We start from the raw sequence: 16,265 nt of genomic DNA on the forward strand, positions 1-16,265 counted from the left end.
TCTCCCATCCAAGTACTAACCAGGCCCGACCCTGCTTAGCTTCCGAGATCGGACGAGATCGGGCGTGTTCAGAGTGGTATGGCCGTAAGCAATTGAGGCGGCGGCAGGGAGGCCTTTTATACACGGCTTAGCCTGTGCCTACTGCAGGGCCTTTTGAAAACCGGCCACCAAATGGGCCTATTTCTCTGCCCTCTGTTATCATTGACGCCCTCAGCCGTTGTGCTCACCGGGAGCAAGGCCGCAGTCTTTTCTCTCCCCTACATTTGCGCTGTTCAGCGACGGCAGGGACACAAATGCATGCTGTGATAAGTTTGCAGCCTCCCCGAGGGAAAGCCAGCTGTTGCTGGCACACGGGACGTGATGTCGTCCTTGTACTTCCTCTGCAAAAGTGACTGCACTGCCGCTGGCCAGCACTGTTGTTGGAGGCCCCCTGTCTCCCCCGGAGAGGGAGCAGCGCCCTCTGCTGCCTAGAAAGATGAAAAAGCTTACAGCACCTGGTATTCCCAGGCGGTCTCCCATCCAAGTACTAACCAGACCCGACCCTGCTTAGCTTCCGAGATCGGACGAGATCGGGCGTGTTCAGAGTGGTATGGCCGTAAGCAATTGAGGCGGCGGCAGGGAGGCCTGTTATACACGGCTTAGCCTGTGCCTACTGCAGGGCCTTTTGAAAACCGGCCACCAAATGGGCCTATTTCTCTGCCCTCTGTTATCATTGACGCCCTCAGCCGTTGTGCTCACCGGGAGCAAGGCCGCAGTCTTTTCTCTCCCCTACATTTGCGCTGTTCAGCGACGGCAGGGACACAAATGCATGCTGTGATAAGTTTGCAGCCTCCCCGAGGGAAAGCCAGCTGTTGCTGGCACACGGGACGTGATGTCGTCCTTGTACTTCCTCTGCAAAAGTGACTGCACTGCCGCTGGCCAGCACTGTTGTTGGAGGCCCCCTGTCTCCCCCGGAGAGGGAGCAGCGCCCTCTGCTGCCTAGAAAGATGAAAAAGCTTACAGCACCTGGTATTCCCAGGCGGTCTCCCATCCAAGTACTAACCAGGCCCGACCCTGCTTAGCTTCCGAGATCGGACGAGATCGGGCGTGTTCAGAGTGGTATGGCCGTAAGCAATTGAGGCGGCGGCAGGGAGGCCTTTTATACACGGCTTAGCCTGTGCCTACTGCAGGGCCTTTTGAAAACCGGCCACCAAATGGGCCTATTTCTCTGCCCTCTGTTATCATTGACGCCCTCAGCCGTTGTGCTCACCGGGAGCAAGGCCGCAGTCTTTTCTCTCCCCTACATTTGCGCTGTTCAGCGACGGCAGGGACACAAATGCATGCTGTGATAAGTTTGCAGCCTCCCCGAGGGAAAGCCAGCTGTTGCTGGCACACGGGACGTGATGTCGTCCTTGTACTTCCTCTGCAAAAGTGACTGCACTGCCGCTGGCCAGCACTGTTGTTGGAGGCCCCCTGTCTCCCCCGGAGAGGGAGCAGCGCCCTCTGCTGCCTAGAAAGATGAAAAAGCTTACAGCACCTGGTATTCCCAGGCGGTCTCCCATCCAAGTACTAACCAGGCCCGACCCTGCTTAGCTTCCGAGATCGGACGAGATCGGGCGTGTTCAGAGTGGTATGGCCGTAAGCAATTGAGGCAGCGGCAGGGAGGCCTTTTATACACGGCTTAGCCTGTGCCTACTGCAGGGCCTTTTGAAAACCGGCCACCAAATGGGCCTATTTCTCTGCCCTCTGTTATCATTGACGCCCTCAGCCGTTGTGCTCACCGGGAGCAAGGCCGCAGTCTTTTCTCTCCCCTACATTTGCGCTGTTCAGCGACGGCAGGGACACAAATGCATGCTGTGATAAGTTTGCAGCCTCCCCGAGGGAAAGCCAGCTGTTGCTGGCACACGGGACGTGATGTCGTCCTTGTACTTCCTCTGCAAAAGTGACTGCACTGCCGCTGGCCAGCACTGTTGTTGGAGGCCCCCTGTCTCCCCCGGAGAGGGAGCAGCGCCCTCTGCTGCCTAGAAAGATGAAAAAGCTTACAGCACCTGGTATTCCCAGGCGGTCTCCCATCCAAGTACTAACCAGGCCCGACCCTGCTTAGCTTCCGAGTCGGACGAGATCGGGCGTGTTCAGAGTGGTATGGCCGTAAGCAATTGAGGCGGCGGCAGGGAGGCCTTTTATACACGGCTTAGCCTGTGCCTACTGCAGGGCCTTTTGAAAACCGGCCACCAAATGGGCCTATTTCTCTGCCCTCTGTTATCATTGACGCCCTCAGCCGTTGTGCTCACCGGGAGCAAGGCCGCAGTCTTTTCTCTCCCCTACATTTGCGCTGTTCAGCGACGGCAGGGACACAAATGCATGCTGTGATAAGTTTGCAGCCTCCCCGAGGGAAAGCCAGCTGTTGCTGGCACACGGGACGTGATGTCGTCCTTGTACTTCCTCTGCAAAAGTGACTGCACTGCCGCTGGCCAGCACTGTTGTTGGAGGCCCCCTGTCTCCCCCGGAGAGGGAGCAGCGCCCTCTGCTGCCTAGAAAGATGAAAAAGCTTACAGCACCTGGTATTCCCAGGCGGTCTCCCATCCAAGTACTAACCAGGCCCGACCCTGCTTAGCTTCCGAGATCGGACGAGATCGGGCGTGTTCAGAGTGGTATGGCCGTAAGCAATTGAGGCGGCGGCAGGGAGGCCTTTTATACACGGCTTAGCCTGTGCCTACTGCAGGGCCTTTTGAAAACCGGCCACCAAATGGGCCTATTTCTCTGCCCTCTGTTATCATTGACGCCCTCAGCCGTTGTGCTCACCGGGAGCAAGGCCGCAGTCTTTTCTCTCCCCTACATTTGCGCTGTTCAGCGACGGCAGGGACACAAATGCATGCTGTGATAAGTTTGCAGCCTCCCCGAGGGAAAGCCAGCTGTTGCTGGCACACGGGACGTGATGTCGTCCTTGTACTTCCTCTGCAAAAGTGACTGCACTGCCGCTGGCCAGCACTGTTGTTGGAGGCCCCCTGTCTCCCCCGGAGAGGGAGCAGCGCCCTCTGCTGCCTAGAAAGATGAAAAAGCTTACAGCACCTGGTATTCCCAGGCGGTCTCCCATCCAAGTACTAACCAGGCCCGACCCTGCTTAGCTTCCGAGATCGGACGAGATCGGGCGTGTTCAGAGTGGTATGGCTGTAAGCAATTGAGGCAGCGGCAGGGAGGCCTTTTATACACGGCTTAGCCTGTGCCTACTGCAGGGCCTTTTGAAAACCGGCCACCAAATGGGCCTATTTCTCTGCCCTCTGTTATCATTGACGCCCTCAGCCGTTGTGCTCACCGGGAGCAAGGCCGCAGTCTTTTCTCTCCCCTACATTTGCGCTGTTCAGCGACGGCAGGGACACAAATGCATGCTGTGATAAGTTTGCAGCCTCCCCGAGGGAAAGCCAGCTGTTGCTGGCACACGGGACGTGATGTCGTCCTTGTACTTCCTCTGCAAAAGTGACTGCACTGCCGCTGGCCAGCACTGTTGTTGGAGGCCCCCTGTCTCCCCCGGAGAGGGAGCAGCGCCCTCTGCTGCCTAGAAAGATGAAAAAGCTTACAGCACCTGGTATTCCCAGGCGGTCTCCCATCCAAGTACTAACCAGGCCCGACCCTGCTTAGCTTCCGAGTCGGACGAGATCGGGCGTGTTCAGAGTGGTATGGCCGTAAGCAATTGAGGCGGCGGCAGGGAGGCCTTTTATACACGGCTTAGCCTGTGCCTACTGCAGGGCCTTTTGAAAACCGGCCACCAAATGGGCCTATTTCTCTGCCCTCTGTTATCATTGACGCCCTCAGCCGTTGTGCTCACCGGGAGCAAGGCCGCAGTCTTTTCTCTCCCCTACATTTGCGCTGTTCAGCGACGGCAGGGACACAAATGCATGCTGTGATAAGTTTGCAGCCTCCCCGAGGGAAAGCCAGCTGTTGCTGGCACACGGGACGTGATGTCGTCCTTGTACTTCCTCTGCAAAAGTGACTGCACTGCCGCTGGCCAGCACTGTTGTTGGAGGCCCCCTGTCTCCCCCGGAGAGGGAGCAGCGCCCTCTGCTGCCTAGAAAGATGAAAAAGCTTACAGCACCTGGTATTCCCAGGCGGTCTCCCATCCAAGTACTAACCAGGCCCAACCCTGCTTAGCTTCCGAGATCGGACGAGATCGGGCGTGTTCAGAGTGGTATGGCCGTAAGCAATTGAGGCGGCGGCAGGGAGGCCTTTTATACACGGCTTAGCCTGTGCCTACTGCAGGGCCTTTTGAAAACCGGCCACCAAATGGGCCTATTTCTCTGCCCTCTATTATCATTGACGCCCTCAGCCGTTGTGCTCACCGGGAGCAAGGCCGCAGTCTTTTCTCTCCCCTACATTTGCGCTGTTCAGCGACGGCAGGGACACAAATGCATGCTGTGATAAGTTTGCAGCCTCCCCGAGGGAAAGCCAGCTGTTGCTGGCACACGGGACGTGATGTCGTCCTTGTACTTCCTCTGCAAAAGTGACTGCACTGCCGCTGGCCAGCACTGTTGTTGGAGGCCCCCTGTCTCCCCCGGAGAGGGAGCAGCGCCCTCTGCTGCCTAGAAAGATGAAAAAGCTTACAGCACCTGGTATTCCCAGGCGGTCTCCCATCCAAGTACTAACCAGGCCCGACCCTGCTTAGCTTCCGAGATCGGACGAGATCGGGCGTGTTCAGAGTGGTATGGCCGTAAGCAATTGAGGCAGCGGCAGGGAGGCCTTTTATACACGGCTTAGCCTGTGCCTACTGCAGGGCCTTTTGAAAACCGGCCACCAAATGGGCCTATTTCTCTGCCCTCTGTTATCATTGACGCCCTCAGCCGTTGTGCTCACCGGGAGCAAGGCCGCAGTCTTTTCTCTCCCCTACATTTGCGCTGTTCAGCGACGGCAGGGACACAAATGCATGCTGTGATAAGTTTGCAGCCTCCCCGAGGGAAAGCCAGCTGTTGCTGGCACACGGGACGTGATGTCGTCCTTGTACTTCCTCTGCAAAAGTGACTGCACTGCCGCTGGCCAGCACTGTTGTTGGAGGCCCCCTGTCTCCCCCGGAGAGGGAGCAGCGCCCTCTGCTGCCTAGAAAGATGAAAAAGCTTACAGCACCTGGTATTCCCAGGCGGTCTCCCATCCAAGTACTAACCAGGCCCGACCCTGCTTAGCTTCCGAGATCGGACGAGATCGGGCGTGTTCAGAGTGGTATGGCCGTAAGCAATTGAGGCGGCGGCAGGGAGGCCTTTTATACACGGCTTAGCCTGTGCCTACTGCAGGGCCTTTTGAAAACCGGCCACCAAATGGGCCTATTTCTCTGCCCTCTGTTATCATTGACGCCCTCAGCCGTTGTGCTCACCGGGAGCAAGGCCGCAGTCTTTTCTCTCCCCTACATTTGCGCTGTTCAGCGACGGCAGGGACACAAATGCATGCTGTGATAAGTTTGCAGCCTCCCCGAGGGAAAGCCAGCTGTTGCTGGCACACGGGACGTGATGTCGTCCTTGTACTTCCTCTGCAAAAGTGACTGCACTGCCGCTGGCCAGCACTGTTGTTGGAGGCCCCCTGTCTCCCCCGGAGAGGGAGCAGCGCCCTCTGCTGCCTAGAAAGATGAAAAAGCTTACAGCACCTGGTATTCCCAGGCGGTCTCCCATCCAAGTACTAACCAGGCCCGACCCTGCTTAGCTTCCGAGATCGGACGAGATCGGGCGTGTTCAGAGTGGTATGGCCGTAAGCAATTGAGGCAGCGGCAGGGAGGCCTTTTATACACGGCTTAGCCTGTGCCTACTGCAGGGCCTTTTGAAAACCGGCCACCAAATGGGCCTATTTCTCTGCCCTCTGTTATCATTGACGCCCTCAGCCGTTGTGCTCACCGGGAGCAAGGCCGCAGTCTTTTCTCTCCCCTACATTTGCGCTGTTCAGCGACGGCAGGGACACAAATGCATGCTGTGATAAGTTTGCAGCCTCCCCGAGGGAAAGCCAGCTGTTGCTGGCACACGGGACGTGATGTCGTCCTTGTACTTCCTCTGCAAAAGTGACTGCACTGCCGCTGGCCAGCACTGTTGTTGGAGGCCCCCTGTCTCCCCCGGAGAGGGAGCAGCGCCCTCTGCTGCCTAGAAAGATGAAAAAGCTTACAGCACCTGGTATTCCCAGGCGGTCTCCCATCCAAGTACTAACCAGGCCCGACCCTGCTTAGCTTCCGAGTCGGACGAGATCGGGCGTGTTCAGAGTGGTATGGCCGTAAGCAATTGAGGCGGCGGCAGGGAGGCCTTTTATACACGGCTTAGCCTGTGCCTACTGCAGGGCCTTTTGAAAACCGGCCACCAAATGGGCCTATTTCTCTGCCCTCTGTTATCATTGACGCCCTCAGCCGTTGTGCTCACCGGGAGCAAGGCCGCAGTCTTTTCTCTCCCCTACATTTGCGCTGTTCAGCGACGGCAGGGACACAAATGCATGCTGTGATAAGTTTGCAGCCTCCCCGAGGGAAAGCCAGCTGTTGCTGGCACACGGGACGTGATGTCGTCCTTGTACTTCCTCTGCAAAAGTGACTGCACTGCCGCTGGCCAGCACTGTTGTTGGAGGCCCCCTGTCTCCCCCGGAGAGGGAGAAGCGCCCTCTGCTGCCAAGAAAGATGAAAAAGCTTACAGCACCTGGTATTCCCAGGCGGTCTCCCATCCAAGTACTAACCAGGCCCGACCCTGCTTAGCTTCCGAGATCGGACGAGATCGGGCGTGTTCAGAGTGGTATGGCCGTAAGCAATTGAGGCGGCGGCAGGGAGGCCTTTTATACACGGCTTAGCCTGTGCCTACTGCAGGGCCTTTTGAAAACCGGCCACCAAATGGGCCTATTTCTCTGCCCTCTGTTATCATTGACGCCCTCAGCCGTTGTGCTCACCGGGAGCAAGGCCGCAGTCTTTTCTCTCCCCTACATTTGCGCTGTTCAGCGACGGCAGGGACACAAATGCATGCTGTGATAAGTTTGCAGCCTCCCCGAGGGAAAGCCAGCTGTTGCTGGCACACGGGACGTGATGTCGTCCTTGTACTTCCTCTGCAAAAGTGACTGCACTGCCGCTGGCCAGCACTGTTGTTGGAGGCCCCCTGTCTCCCCCGGAGAGGGAGCAGCGCCCTCTGCTGCCTAGAAAGATGAAAAAGCTTACAGCACCTGGTATTCCCAGGCGGTCTCCCATCCAAGTACTAACCAGGCCCGACCCTGCGTAGCTTCCGAGATCGGACGAGATCGGGCGTGTTCAGAGTGGTATGGCCGTAAGCAATTGAGGCGGCGGCAGGGAGGCCTTTTATACACGGCTTAGCCTGTGCCTACTGCAGGGCCTTTTGAAAACCGGCCACCAAATGGGCCTATTTCTCTGCCCTCTGTTATCATTGACGCCCTCAGCCGTTGTGCTCACCGGGAGCAAGGCCGCAGTCTTTTCTCTCCCCTACATTTGCGCTGTTCAGCGACGGCAGGGACACAAATGCATGCTGTGATAAGTTTGCAGCCTCCCCGAGGGAAAGCCAGCTGTTGCTGGCACACGGGACGTGATGTCGTCCTTGTACTTCCTCTGCAAAAGTGACTGCACTGCCGCTGGCCAGCACTGTTGTTGGAGGCCCCCTGTCTCCCCCGGAGAGGGAGCAGCGCCCTCTGCTGCCTAGAAAGATGAAAAAGCTTACAGCACCTGGTATTCCCAGGCGGTCTCCCATCCAAGTACTAACCAGGCCCAACCCTGCTTAGCTTCCGAGATCGGACGAGATCGGGCGTGTTCAGAGTGGTATGGCCGTAAGCAATTGAGGCGGCGGCAGGGAGGCCTTTTATACACGGCTTAGCCTGTGCCTACTGCAGGGCCTTTTGAAAACCGGCCACCAAATGGGCCTATTTCTCTGCCCTCTATTATCATTGACGCCCTCAGCCGTTGTGCTCACCGGGAGCAAGGCCGCAGTCTTTTCTCTCCCCTACATTTGCGCTGTTCAGCGACGGCAGGGACACAAATGCATGCTGTGATAAGTTTGCAGCCTCCCCGAGGGAAAGCCAGCTGTTGCTGGCACACGGGACGTGATGTCGTCCTTGTACTTCCTCTGCAAAAGTGACTGCACTGCCGCTGGCCAGCACTGTTGTTGGAGGCCCCCTGTCTCCCCCGGAGAGGGAGCAGCGCCCTCTGCTGCCTAGAAAGATGAAAAAGCTTACAGCACCTGGTATTCCCAGGCGGTCTCCCATCCAAGTACTAACCAGGCCCGACCCTGCTTAGCTTCCGAGATCGGACGAGATCGGGCGTGTTCAGAGTGGTATGGCCGTAAGCAATTGAGGCAGCGGCAGGGAGGCCTTTTATACACGGCTTAGCCTGTGCCTACTGCAGGGCCTTTTGAAAACCGGCCACCAAATGGGCCTATTTCTCTGCCCTCTGTTATCATTGACGCCCTCAGCCGTTGTGCTCACCGGGAGCAAGGCCGCAGTCTTTTCTCTCCCCTACATTTGCGCTGTTCAGCGACGGCAGGGACACAAATGCATGCTGTGATAAGTTTGCAGCCTCCCCGAGGGAAAGCCAGCTGTTGCTGGCACACGGGACGTGATGTCGTCCTTGTACTTCCTCTGCAAAAGTGACTGCACTGCCGCTGGCCAGCACTGTTGTTGGAGGCCCCCTGTCTCCCCCGGAGAGGGAGCAGCGCCCTCTGCTGCCTAGAAAGATGAAAAAGCTTACAGCACCTGGTATTCCCAGGCGGTCTCCCATCCAAGTACTAACCAGGCCCGACCCTGCTTAGCTTCCGAGATCGGACGAGATCGGGCGTGTTCAGAGTGGTATGGCCGTAAGCAATTGAGGCGGCGGCAGGGAGGCCTTTTATACACGGCTTAGCCTGTGCCTACTGCAGGGCCTTTTGAAAACCGGCCACCAAATGGGCCTATTTCTCTGCCCTCTGTTATCATTGACGCCCTCAGCCGTTGTGCTCACCGGGAGCAAGGCCGCAGTCTTTTCTCTCCCCTACATTTGCGCTGTTCAGCGACGGCAGGGACACAAATGCATGCTGTGATAAGTTTGCAGCCTCCCCGAGGGAAAGCCAGCTGTTGCTGGCACACGGGACGTGATGTCGTCCTTGTACTTCCTCTGCAAAAGTGACTGCACTGCCGCTGGCCAGCACTGTTGTTGGAGGCCCCCTGTCTCCCCCGGAGAGGGAGCAGCGCCCTCTGCTGCCTAGAAAGATGAAAAAGCTTACAGCACCTGGTATTCCCAGGCGGTCTCCCATCCAAGTACTAACCAGGCCCGACCCTGCTTAGCTTCCGAGATCGGACGAGATCGGGCGTGTTCAGAGTGGTATGGCCGTAAGCAATTGAGGCAGCGGCAGGGAGGCCTTTTATACACGGCTTAGCCTGTGCCTACTGCAGGGCCTATTGAAAACCGGCCACCAAATGGGCCTATTTCTCTGCCCTCTGTTATCATTGACGCCCTCAGCCGTTGTGCTCACCGGGAGCAAGGCCGCAGTCTTTTCTCTCCCCTACATTTGCGCTGTTCAGCGACGGCAGGGACACAAATGCATGCTGTGATAAGTTTGCAGCCTCCCCGAGGGAAAGCCAGCTGTTGCTGGCACACGGGACGTGATGTCGTCCTTGTACTTCCTCTGCAAAAGTGACTGCACTGCCGCTGGCCAGCACTGTTGTTGGAGGCCCCCTGTCTCCCCCGGAGAGGGAGCAGCGCCCTCTGCTGCCTAGAAAGATGAAAAAGCGTACAGCACCTGGTATTCCCAGGCGGTCTCCCATCCAAGTACTAACCAGGCCCGACCCTGCTTAGCTTCCGAGATCGGACGAGATCGGGCGTGTTCAGAGTGGTATGGCCGTAAGCAATTGAGGCGGCGGCAGGGAGGCCTTTTATACACGGCTTAGCCTGTGCCTAATGCAGGGCCTTTTGAAAACCGGCCACCAAATGGGCCTATTTCTCTGCCCTCTGTTATCATTGACGCCCTCAGCCGTTGTGCTCACCGGGAGCAAGGCCGCAGTCTTTTCTCTCCCCTACATTTGCGCTGTTCAGCGACGGCAGGGACACAAATGCATGCTGTGATAAGTTTGCAGCCTCCCCGAGGGAAAGCCAGCTGTTGCTGGCACACGGGACGTGATGTCGTCCTTGTACTTCCTCTGCAAAAGTGACTGCACTGCCGCTGGCCAGCACTGTTGTTGGAGGCCCCCTGTCTCCCCCGGAGAGGGAGCAGCGCCCTCTGCTGCCTAGAAAGATGAAAAAGCTTACAGCACCTGGTATTCCCAGGCGGTCTCCCATCCAAGTACTAACCAGGCCCGACCCTGCTTAGCTTCCGAGATCGGACGAGATCGGGCGTGTTCAGAGTGGTATGGCCGTAAGCAATTGAGGCGGCGGCAGGGAGGCCTTTTATACACGGCTTAGCCTGTGCCTACTGCAGGGCCTTTTGAAAACCGGCCACCAAATGGGCCTATTTCTCTGCCCTCTGTTATCATTGACGCCCTCAGCCGTTGTGCTCACCGGGAGCAAGGCCGCAGTCTTTTCTCTCCCCTACATTTGCGCTGTTCAGCGACGGCAGGGACACAAATGCATGCTGTGATAAGTTTGCAGCCTCCCCGAGGGAAAGCCAGCTGTTGCTGGCACACGGGACGTGATGTCGTCCTTGTACTTCCTCTGCAAAAGTGACTGCACTGCCGCTGGCCAGCACTGTTGTTGGAGGCCCCCTGTCTCCCCCGGAGAGGGAGCAGCGCCCTCTGCTGCCTAGAAAGATGAAAAAGCTTACAGCACCTGGTATTCCCAGGCGGTCTCCCATCCAAGTACTAACCAGGCCCGACCCTGCTTAGCTTCCGAGATCGGACGAGATCGGGCGTGTTCAGAGTGGTATGGCCGTAAGCAATTGAGGCAGCGGCAGGGAGGCCTTTTATACACGGCTTAGCCTGTGCCTACTGCAGGGCCTTTTGAAAACCGGCCACCAAATGGGCCTATTTCTCTGCCCTCTGTTATCATTGACGCCCTCAGCCGTTGTGCTCACCGGGAGCAAGGCCGCAGTCTTTTCTCTCCCCTACATTTGCGCTGTTCAGCGACGGCAGGGACACAAATGCATGCTGTGATAAGTTTGCAGCCTCCCCGAGGGAAAGCCAGCTGTTGCTGGCACACGGGACGTGATGTCGTCCTTGTACTTCCTCTGCAAAAGTGACTGCACTGCCGCTGGCCAGCACTGTTGTTGGAGGCCCCCTGTCTCCCCCGGAGAGGGAGCAGCGCCCTCTGCTGCCTAGAAAGATGAAAAAGCTTACAGCACCTGGTATTCCCAGGCGGTCTCCCATCCAAGTACTAACCAGGCCCGACCCTGCTTAGCTTCCGAGATCGGACGAGATCGGGCGTGTTCAGAGTGGTATGGCCGTAAGCAATTGAGGCTGCGGCAGGGAGGCCTTTTATACACGGCTTAGCCTGTGCCTACTGCAGGGCCTTTTGAAAACCGGCCACCAAATGGGCCTATTTCTCTGCCCTCTGTTATCATTGACGCCCTCAGCCGTTGTGCTCACCGGGAGCAAGGCCGCAGTCTTTTCTCTCCCCTACATTTGCGCTGTTCAGCGACGGCAGGGACACAAATGCATGCTGTGATAAGTTTGCAGCCTCCCCGAGGGAAAGCCAGCTGTTGCTGGCACACGGGACGTGATGTCGTCCTTGTACTTCCTCTGCAAAAGTGACTGCACTGCCGCTGGCCAGCACTGTTGTTGGAGGCCCCCTGTCTCCCCCGGAGAGGGAGCAGCGCCCTCTGCTGCCTAGAAAGATGAAAAAGCTTACAGCACCTGGTATTCCCAGGCGGTCTCCCATCCAAGTACTAACCAGGCCCGACCCTGCTTAGCTTCCGAGATCGGACGAGATCGGGCGTGTTCAGAGTGGTATGGCCGTAAGCAATTGAGGCAGCGGCAGGGAGGCCTTTTATACACGGCTTAGCCTGTGCCTACTGCAGGGCCTTTTGAAAACCGGCCACCAAATGGGCCTATTTCTCTGCCCTCTGTTATCATTGACGCCCTCAGCCGTTGTGCTCACCGGGAGCAAGGCCGCAGTCTTTTCTCTCCCCTACATTTGCGCTGTTCAGCGACGGCAGGGACACAAATGCATGCTGTGATAAGTTTGCAGCCTCCCCGAGGGAAAGCCAGCTGTTGCTGGCACACGGGACGTGATGTCGTCCTTGTACTTCCTCTGCAAAAGTGACTGCACTGCCGCTGGCCAGCACTGTTGTTGGAGGCCCCCTGTCTCCCCCGGAGAGGGAGCAGCGCCCTCTGCTGCCTAGAAAGATGAAAAAGCTTACAGCACCTGGTATTCCCAGGCGGTCTCCCATCCAAGTACTAACCAGGCCCGACCCTGCTTAGCTTCCGAGATCGGACGAGATCGGGCGTGTTCAGAGTGGTATGGCCGTAAGCAATTGAGGCGGCGGCAGGGAGGCCTTTTATACACGGCTTAGCCTGTGCCTAATGCAGGGCCTTTTGAAAACCGGCCACCAAATGGGCCTATTTCTCTGCCCTCTGTTATCATTGACGCCCTCAGCCGTTGTGCTCACCGGGAGCAAGGCCGCAGTCTTTTCTCTCCCCTACATTTGCGCTGTTCAGCGACGGCAGGGACACAAATGCATGCTGTGATAAGTTTGCAGCCTCCCCGAGGGAAAGCCAGCTGTTGCTGGCACACGGGACGTGATGTCGTCCTTGTACTTCCTCTGCAAAAGTGACTGCACTGCCGCTGGCCAGCACTGTTGTTGGAGGCCCCCTGTCTCCCCCGGAGAGGGAGCAGCGCCCTCTGCTGCCTAGAAAGATGAAAAAGCTTACAGCACCTGGTATTCCCAGGCGGTCTCCCATCCAAGTACTAACCAGGCCCGACCCTGCTTAGCTTCCGAGATCGGACGAGATCGGGCGTGTTCAGAGTGGTATGGCCGTAAGCAATTGAGGCGGCGGCAGGGAGGCCTTTTATACACGGCTTAGCCTGTGCCTACTGCAGGGCCTTTTGAAAACCGGCCACCAAATGGGCCTATTTCTCTGCCCTCTGTTATCATTGACGCCCTCAGCCGTTGTGCTCACCGGGAGCAAGGCCGCAGTCTTTTCTCTCCCCTACATTTGCGCTGTTCAGCGACGGCAGGGACACAAATGCATGCTGTGATAAGTTTGCAGCCTCCCCGAGGGAAAGCCAGCTGTTGCTGACACACGGGACGTGATGTCGTCCTTGTACTTCCTCTGCAAAAGTGACTGCACTGCCGCTGGCCAGCACTGTTGTTGGAGGCCCCCTGTCTCCCCCGGAGAGGGAGCAGCGCCCTCTGCTGCCTAGAAAGATGAAAAAGCTTACAGCACCTGGTATTCCCAGGCGGCCTCCCATCCAAGTACTAACCAGGCCCGACCCTGCTTAGCTTCCGAGATCGGACGAGATCGGGCGTGTTCAGAGTGGTATGGCCGTAAGCAATTGAGGCAGCGGCAGGGAGGCCTTTTATACACGGCTTAGCCTGTGCCTACTGCAGGGCCTTTTGAAAACCGGCCACCAAATGGGCCTATTTCTCTGCCCTCTGTTATCATTGACGCCCTCAGCCGTTGTGCTCACCGGGAGCAAGGCCGCAGTCTTTTCTCTCCCCTACATTTGCGCTGTTCAGCGACGGCAGGGACACAAATGCATGCTGTGATAAGTTTGCAGCCTCCCCGAGGGAAAGCCAGCTGTTGCTGGCACACGGGACGTGATGTCGTCCTTGTACTTCCTCTGCAAAAGTGACTGCACTGCCGCTGGCCAGCACTGTTGTTGGAGGCCCCCTGTCTCCCCCGGAGAGGGAGCAGCGCCCTCTGCTGCCTAGAAAGATGAAAAAGCTTACAGCACCTGGTATTCCCAGGCGGTCTCCCATCCAAGTACTAACCAGGCCCGACCCTGCTTAGCTTCCGAGATCGGACGAGATCGGGCGTGTTCAGAGTGGTATGGCCGTAAGCAATTGAGGCGGCGGCAGGGAGGCCTTTTATACACGGCTTAGCCTGTGCCTACTGCAGGGCCTTTTGAAAACCGGCCACCAAATGGGCCTATTTCTCTGCCCTCTGTTATCATTGACGCCCTCAGCCGTTGTGCTCACCGGGAGCAAGGCCGCAGTCTTTTCTCTCCCCTACATTTGCGCTGTTCAGCGACGGCAGGGACACAAATGCATGCTGTGATAAGTTTGCAGCCTCCCCGAGGGAAAGCCAGCTGTTGCTGGCACACGGGACGTGATGTCGTCCTTGTACTTCCTCTGCAAAAGTGACTGCACTGCCGCTGGCCAGCACTGTTGTTGGAGGCCCCCTGTCTCCCCCGGAGAGGGAGCAGCGCCCTCTGCTGCCTAGAAAGATGAAAAAGCTTACAGCACCTGGTATTCCCAGGCGGTCTCCCATCCAAGTACTAACCAGGCCCGACCCTGCTTAGCTTCCGAGATCGGACGAGATCGGGCGTGTTCAGAGTGGTATGGCCGTAAGCAATTGAGGCGGCGGCAGGGAGGCCTTTTATACACGGCTTAGCCTGTGCCTACTGCAGGGCCTTTTGAAAACCGGCCACCAAATGGGCCTATTTCTCTGCCCTCTGTTATCATTGACGCCCTCAGCCGTTGTGCTCACCGGGAGCAAGGCCGCAGTCTTTTCTCTCCCCTACATTTGCGCTGTTCAGCGACGGCAGGGACACAAATGCATGCTGTGATAAGTTTGCAGCCTCCCCGAGGGAAAGCCAGCTGTTGCTGGCACACGGGACGTGATGTCGTCCTTGTACTTCCTCTGCAAAAGTGACTGCACTGCCGCTGGCCAGCACTGTTGTTGGAGGCCCCCTGTCTCCCCCGGAGAGGGAGCAGCGCCCTCTGCTGCCTAGAAAGATGAAAAAGCTTACAGCACCTGGTATTCCCAGGCGGTCTCCCATCCAAGTACTAACCAGGCCCGACCCTGCTTAGCTTCCGAGATCGGACGAGATCGGGCGTGTTCAGAGTGGTATGGCCGTAAGCAATTGAGGCGGCGGCAGGGAGGCCTTTTATACACGGCTTAGCCTGTGCCTACTGCAGGGCCTTTTGAAAACCGGCCACCAAATGGGCCTATTTCTCTGCCCTCTGTTATCATTGACGCCCTCAGCCGTTGTGCTCACCGGGAGCAAGGCCGCAGTCTTTTCTCTCCCCTACATTTGCGCTGTTCAGCGACGGCAGGGACACAAATGCATGCTGTGATAAGTTTGCAGCCTCCCCGAGGGAAAGCCAGCTGTTGCTGGCACACGGGACGTGATGTCGTCCTTGTACTTCCTCTGCAAAAGTGACTGCACTGCCGCTGGCCAGCACTGTTGTTGGAGGCCCCCTGTCTCCCCCGGAGAGGGAGCAGCGCCCTCTGCTGCCTAGAAAGATGAAAAAGCTTACAGCACCTGGTATTCCCAGGCGGTCTCCCATCCAAGTACTAACCAGGCCCGACCCTGCTTAGCTTCCGAGATCGGACGAGATCGGGCGTGTTCAGAGTGGTATGGCCGTAAGCAATTGAGGCGGCGGCAGGGAGGCCTTTTATACACGGCTTAGCCTGTGCCTAATGCAGGGCCTTTTGAAAACCGGCCACCAAATGGGCCTATTTCTCTGCCCTCTGTTATCATTGACGCCCTCAGCCGTTGTGCTCACCGGGAGCAAGGCCGCAGTCTTTTCTCTCCCCTACATTTGCGCTGTTCAGCGACGGCAGGGACACAAATGCATGCTGTGATAAGTTTGCAGCCTCCCCGAGGGAAAGCCAGCTGTTGCTGGCACACGGGACGTGATGTCGTCCTTGTACTTCCTCTGCAAAAGTGACTGCACTGCCGCTGGCCAGCACTGTTGTTGGAGGCCCCCTGTCTCCCCCGGAGAGGGAGCAGCGCCCTCTGCTGCCTAGAAAGATGAAAAAGCTTACAGCACCTGGTATTCCCAGGCGGTCTCCCATCCAAGTACTAACCAGGCCCGACCCTGCTTAGCTTCCGAGATCGGACGAGATCGGGCGTGTTCAGAGTGGTATGGCCGTAAGCAATTGAGGCGGCGGCAGGGAGGCCTTTTATACACGGCTTAGCCTGTGCCTACTGCAGGGCCTTTTGAAAACCGGCCACCAAATGGGCCTATTTCTCTGCCCTCTGTTATCATTGACGCCCTCAGCCGTTGTGCTCACCGGGAGCAAGGCCGCAGTCTTTTCTCTCCCCTACATTTGCGCTGTTCAGCGACGGCAGGGACACAAATGCATGCTGTGATAAGTTTGCAGCCTCCCCGAGGGAAAGCCAGCTGTTGCTGGCACACGGGACGTGATGTCGTCCTTGTACTTCCTCTGCAAAAGTGACTGCACTGCCGCTGGCCAGCACTGTTGTTGGAGGC

At 57.4% G+C, this 16,265-nt stretch overlaps 32 non-coding genes across 32 annotated transcripts in view; all 32 read right to left on the minus strand.

Moving 5' to 3' along the window:
• The window catches only part of LOC144540532 (5S ribosomal RNA), a 119-nt gene extending 29 nt beyond the window's left edge, over window positions 1-90 (minus strand). Inside the window, exon 1 of the ribosomal RNA XR_013505753.1 lies at window positions 1-90. This exon is cut by the window's left edge and continues 29 nt beyond it. This is a non-coding gene — a ribosomal RNA (5S ribosomal RNA).
• Window positions 91-482: 392 nt separating this feature from the next.
• Window positions 483-601, minus strand: LOC144541021 (5S ribosomal RNA). Its single transcript, XR_013506236.1, has one exon. It is a non-coding gene; the product is annotated as a 5S ribosomal RNA (ribosomal RNA).
• A 392-nt stretch (window positions 602-993) lies between these two features.
• Window positions 994-1,112, minus strand: LOC144540533 (5S ribosomal RNA). Its single transcript, XR_013505754.1, has one exon. It is a non-coding gene; the product is annotated as a 5S ribosomal RNA (ribosomal RNA).
• Window positions 1,113-1,504: 392 nt separating this feature from the next.
• LOC144540534 (5S ribosomal RNA) lies at window positions 1,505-1,623 on the minus strand. The gene has a single exon (XR_013505755.1). It is a non-coding gene; the product is annotated as a 5S ribosomal RNA (ribosomal RNA).
• A 392-nt stretch (window positions 1,624-2,015) lies between these two features.
• LOC144541221 (5S ribosomal RNA) lies at window positions 2,016-2,133 on the minus strand. The gene has a single exon (XR_013506435.1). It is a non-coding gene; the product is annotated as a 5S ribosomal RNA (ribosomal RNA).
• Window positions 2,134-2,525: 392 nt separating this feature from the next.
• On the minus strand, window positions 2,526-2,644 carry LOC144540535 (5S ribosomal RNA). Its single transcript, XR_013505756.1, has one exon. It is a non-coding gene; the product is annotated as a 5S ribosomal RNA (ribosomal RNA).
• Window positions 2,645-3,036: 392 nt separating this feature from the next.
• Window positions 3,037-3,155, minus strand: LOC144540835 (5S ribosomal RNA). Its single transcript, XR_013506053.1, has one exon. It is a non-coding gene; the product is annotated as a 5S ribosomal RNA (ribosomal RNA).
• A 392-nt stretch (window positions 3,156-3,547) lies between these two features.
• On the minus strand, window positions 3,548-3,665 carry LOC144541222 (5S ribosomal RNA). Its single transcript, XR_013506436.1, has one exon. It is a non-coding gene; the product is annotated as a 5S ribosomal RNA (ribosomal RNA).
• A 392-nt stretch (window positions 3,666-4,057) lies between these two features.
• On the minus strand, window positions 4,058-4,176 carry LOC144541388 (5S ribosomal RNA). The gene has a single exon (XR_013506504.1). It is a non-coding gene; the product is annotated as a 5S ribosomal RNA (ribosomal RNA).
• A 392-nt stretch (window positions 4,177-4,568) lies between these two features.
• LOC144540536 (5S ribosomal RNA) lies at window positions 4,569-4,687 on the minus strand. The gene has a single exon (XR_013505757.1). It is a non-coding gene; the product is annotated as a 5S ribosomal RNA (ribosomal RNA).
• A 392-nt stretch (window positions 4,688-5,079) lies between these two features.
• LOC144540537 (5S ribosomal RNA) lies at window positions 5,080-5,198 on the minus strand. The gene has a single exon (XR_013505758.1). It is a non-coding gene; the product is annotated as a 5S ribosomal RNA (ribosomal RNA).
• A 392-nt stretch (window positions 5,199-5,590) lies between these two features.
• LOC144540538 (5S ribosomal RNA) lies at window positions 5,591-5,709 on the minus strand. The gene has a single exon (XR_013505759.1). It is a non-coding gene; the product is annotated as a 5S ribosomal RNA (ribosomal RNA).
• A 392-nt stretch (window positions 5,710-6,101) lies between these two features.
• Window positions 6,102-6,219, minus strand: LOC144541224 (5S ribosomal RNA). Its single transcript, XR_013506438.1, has one exon. It is a non-coding gene; the product is annotated as a 5S ribosomal RNA (ribosomal RNA).
• Window positions 6,220-6,611: 392 nt separating this feature from the next.
• Window positions 6,612-6,730, minus strand: LOC144540539 (5S ribosomal RNA). Its single transcript, XR_013505760.1, has one exon. It is a non-coding gene; the product is annotated as a 5S ribosomal RNA (ribosomal RNA).
• A 392-nt stretch (window positions 6,731-7,122) lies between these two features.
• On the minus strand, window positions 7,123-7,241 carry LOC144541158 (5S ribosomal RNA). The gene has a single exon (XR_013506373.1). It is a non-coding gene; the product is annotated as a 5S ribosomal RNA (ribosomal RNA).
• Window positions 7,242-7,633: 392 nt separating this feature from the next.
• LOC144541399 (5S ribosomal RNA) lies at window positions 7,634-7,752 on the minus strand. The gene has a single exon (XR_013506515.1). It is a non-coding gene; the product is annotated as a 5S ribosomal RNA (ribosomal RNA).
• A 392-nt stretch (window positions 7,753-8,144) lies between these two features.
• Window positions 8,145-8,263, minus strand: LOC144540541 (5S ribosomal RNA). Its single transcript, XR_013505762.1, has one exon. It is a non-coding gene; the product is annotated as a 5S ribosomal RNA (ribosomal RNA).
• Window positions 8,264-8,655: 392 nt separating this feature from the next.
• LOC144540542 (5S ribosomal RNA) lies at window positions 8,656-8,774 on the minus strand. Its single transcript, XR_013505763.1, has one exon. It is a non-coding gene; the product is annotated as a 5S ribosomal RNA (ribosomal RNA).
• A 392-nt stretch (window positions 8,775-9,166) lies between these two features.
• LOC144540543 (5S ribosomal RNA) lies at window positions 9,167-9,285 on the minus strand. Its single transcript, XR_013505764.1, has one exon. It is a non-coding gene; the product is annotated as a 5S ribosomal RNA (ribosomal RNA).
• Window positions 9,286-9,677: 392 nt separating this feature from the next.
• Window positions 9,678-9,796, minus strand: LOC144541043 (5S ribosomal RNA). Its single transcript, XR_013506258.1, has one exon. It is a non-coding gene; the product is annotated as a 5S ribosomal RNA (ribosomal RNA).
• A 392-nt stretch (window positions 9,797-10,188) lies between these two features.
• Window positions 10,189-10,307, minus strand: LOC144540544 (5S ribosomal RNA). The gene has a single exon (XR_013505765.1). It is a non-coding gene; the product is annotated as a 5S ribosomal RNA (ribosomal RNA).
• Window positions 10,308-10,699: 392 nt separating this feature from the next.
• LOC144540545 (5S ribosomal RNA) lies at window positions 10,700-10,818 on the minus strand. Its single transcript, XR_013505766.1, has one exon. It is a non-coding gene; the product is annotated as a 5S ribosomal RNA (ribosomal RNA).
• Window positions 10,819-11,210: 392 nt separating this feature from the next.
• LOC144540546 (5S ribosomal RNA) lies at window positions 11,211-11,329 on the minus strand. Its single transcript, XR_013505767.1, has one exon. It is a non-coding gene; the product is annotated as a 5S ribosomal RNA (ribosomal RNA).
• A 392-nt stretch (window positions 11,330-11,721) lies between these two features.
• On the minus strand, window positions 11,722-11,840 carry LOC144540547 (5S ribosomal RNA). The gene has a single exon (XR_013505768.1). It is a non-coding gene; the product is annotated as a 5S ribosomal RNA (ribosomal RNA).
• A 392-nt stretch (window positions 11,841-12,232) lies between these two features.
• LOC144540548 (5S ribosomal RNA) lies at window positions 12,233-12,351 on the minus strand. Its single transcript, XR_013505769.1, has one exon. It is a non-coding gene; the product is annotated as a 5S ribosomal RNA (ribosomal RNA).
• A 392-nt stretch (window positions 12,352-12,743) lies between these two features.
• On the minus strand, window positions 12,744-12,862 carry LOC144540549 (5S ribosomal RNA). The gene has a single exon (XR_013505770.1). It is a non-coding gene; the product is annotated as a 5S ribosomal RNA (ribosomal RNA).
• Window positions 12,863-13,254: 392 nt separating this feature from the next.
• LOC144540957 (5S ribosomal RNA) lies at window positions 13,255-13,373 on the minus strand. The gene has a single exon (XR_013506174.1). It is a non-coding gene; the product is annotated as a 5S ribosomal RNA (ribosomal RNA).
• Window positions 13,374-13,765: 392 nt separating this feature from the next.
• Window positions 13,766-13,884, minus strand: LOC144540550 (5S ribosomal RNA). The gene has a single exon (XR_013505771.1). It is a non-coding gene; the product is annotated as a 5S ribosomal RNA (ribosomal RNA).
• A 392-nt stretch (window positions 13,885-14,276) lies between these two features.
• On the minus strand, window positions 14,277-14,395 carry LOC144540552 (5S ribosomal RNA). The gene has a single exon (XR_013505773.1). It is a non-coding gene; the product is annotated as a 5S ribosomal RNA (ribosomal RNA).
• Window positions 14,396-14,787: 392 nt separating this feature from the next.
• LOC144540553 (5S ribosomal RNA) lies at window positions 14,788-14,906 on the minus strand. Its single transcript, XR_013505774.1, has one exon. It is a non-coding gene; the product is annotated as a 5S ribosomal RNA (ribosomal RNA).
• A 392-nt stretch (window positions 14,907-15,298) lies between these two features.
• On the minus strand, window positions 15,299-15,417 carry LOC144540554 (5S ribosomal RNA). The gene has a single exon (XR_013505775.1). It is a non-coding gene; the product is annotated as a 5S ribosomal RNA (ribosomal RNA).
• A 392-nt stretch (window positions 15,418-15,809) lies between these two features.
• LOC144540555 (5S ribosomal RNA) lies at window positions 15,810-15,928 on the minus strand. Its single transcript, XR_013505776.1, has one exon. It is a non-coding gene; the product is annotated as a 5S ribosomal RNA (ribosomal RNA).
• Between the last annotated feature and the right edge of the window lie 337 nt (window positions 15,929-16,265).

The sequence above is a fragment of the Centroberyx gerrardi genome, chromosome 10, assembly GCF_048128805.1.
Source record: "Centroberyx gerrardi isolate f3 chromosome 10, fCenGer3.hap1.cur.20231027, whole genome shotgun sequence".
NCBI lineage: Eukaryota > Metazoa > Chordata > Actinopteri > Beryciformes > Berycidae > Centroberyx > Centroberyx gerrardi.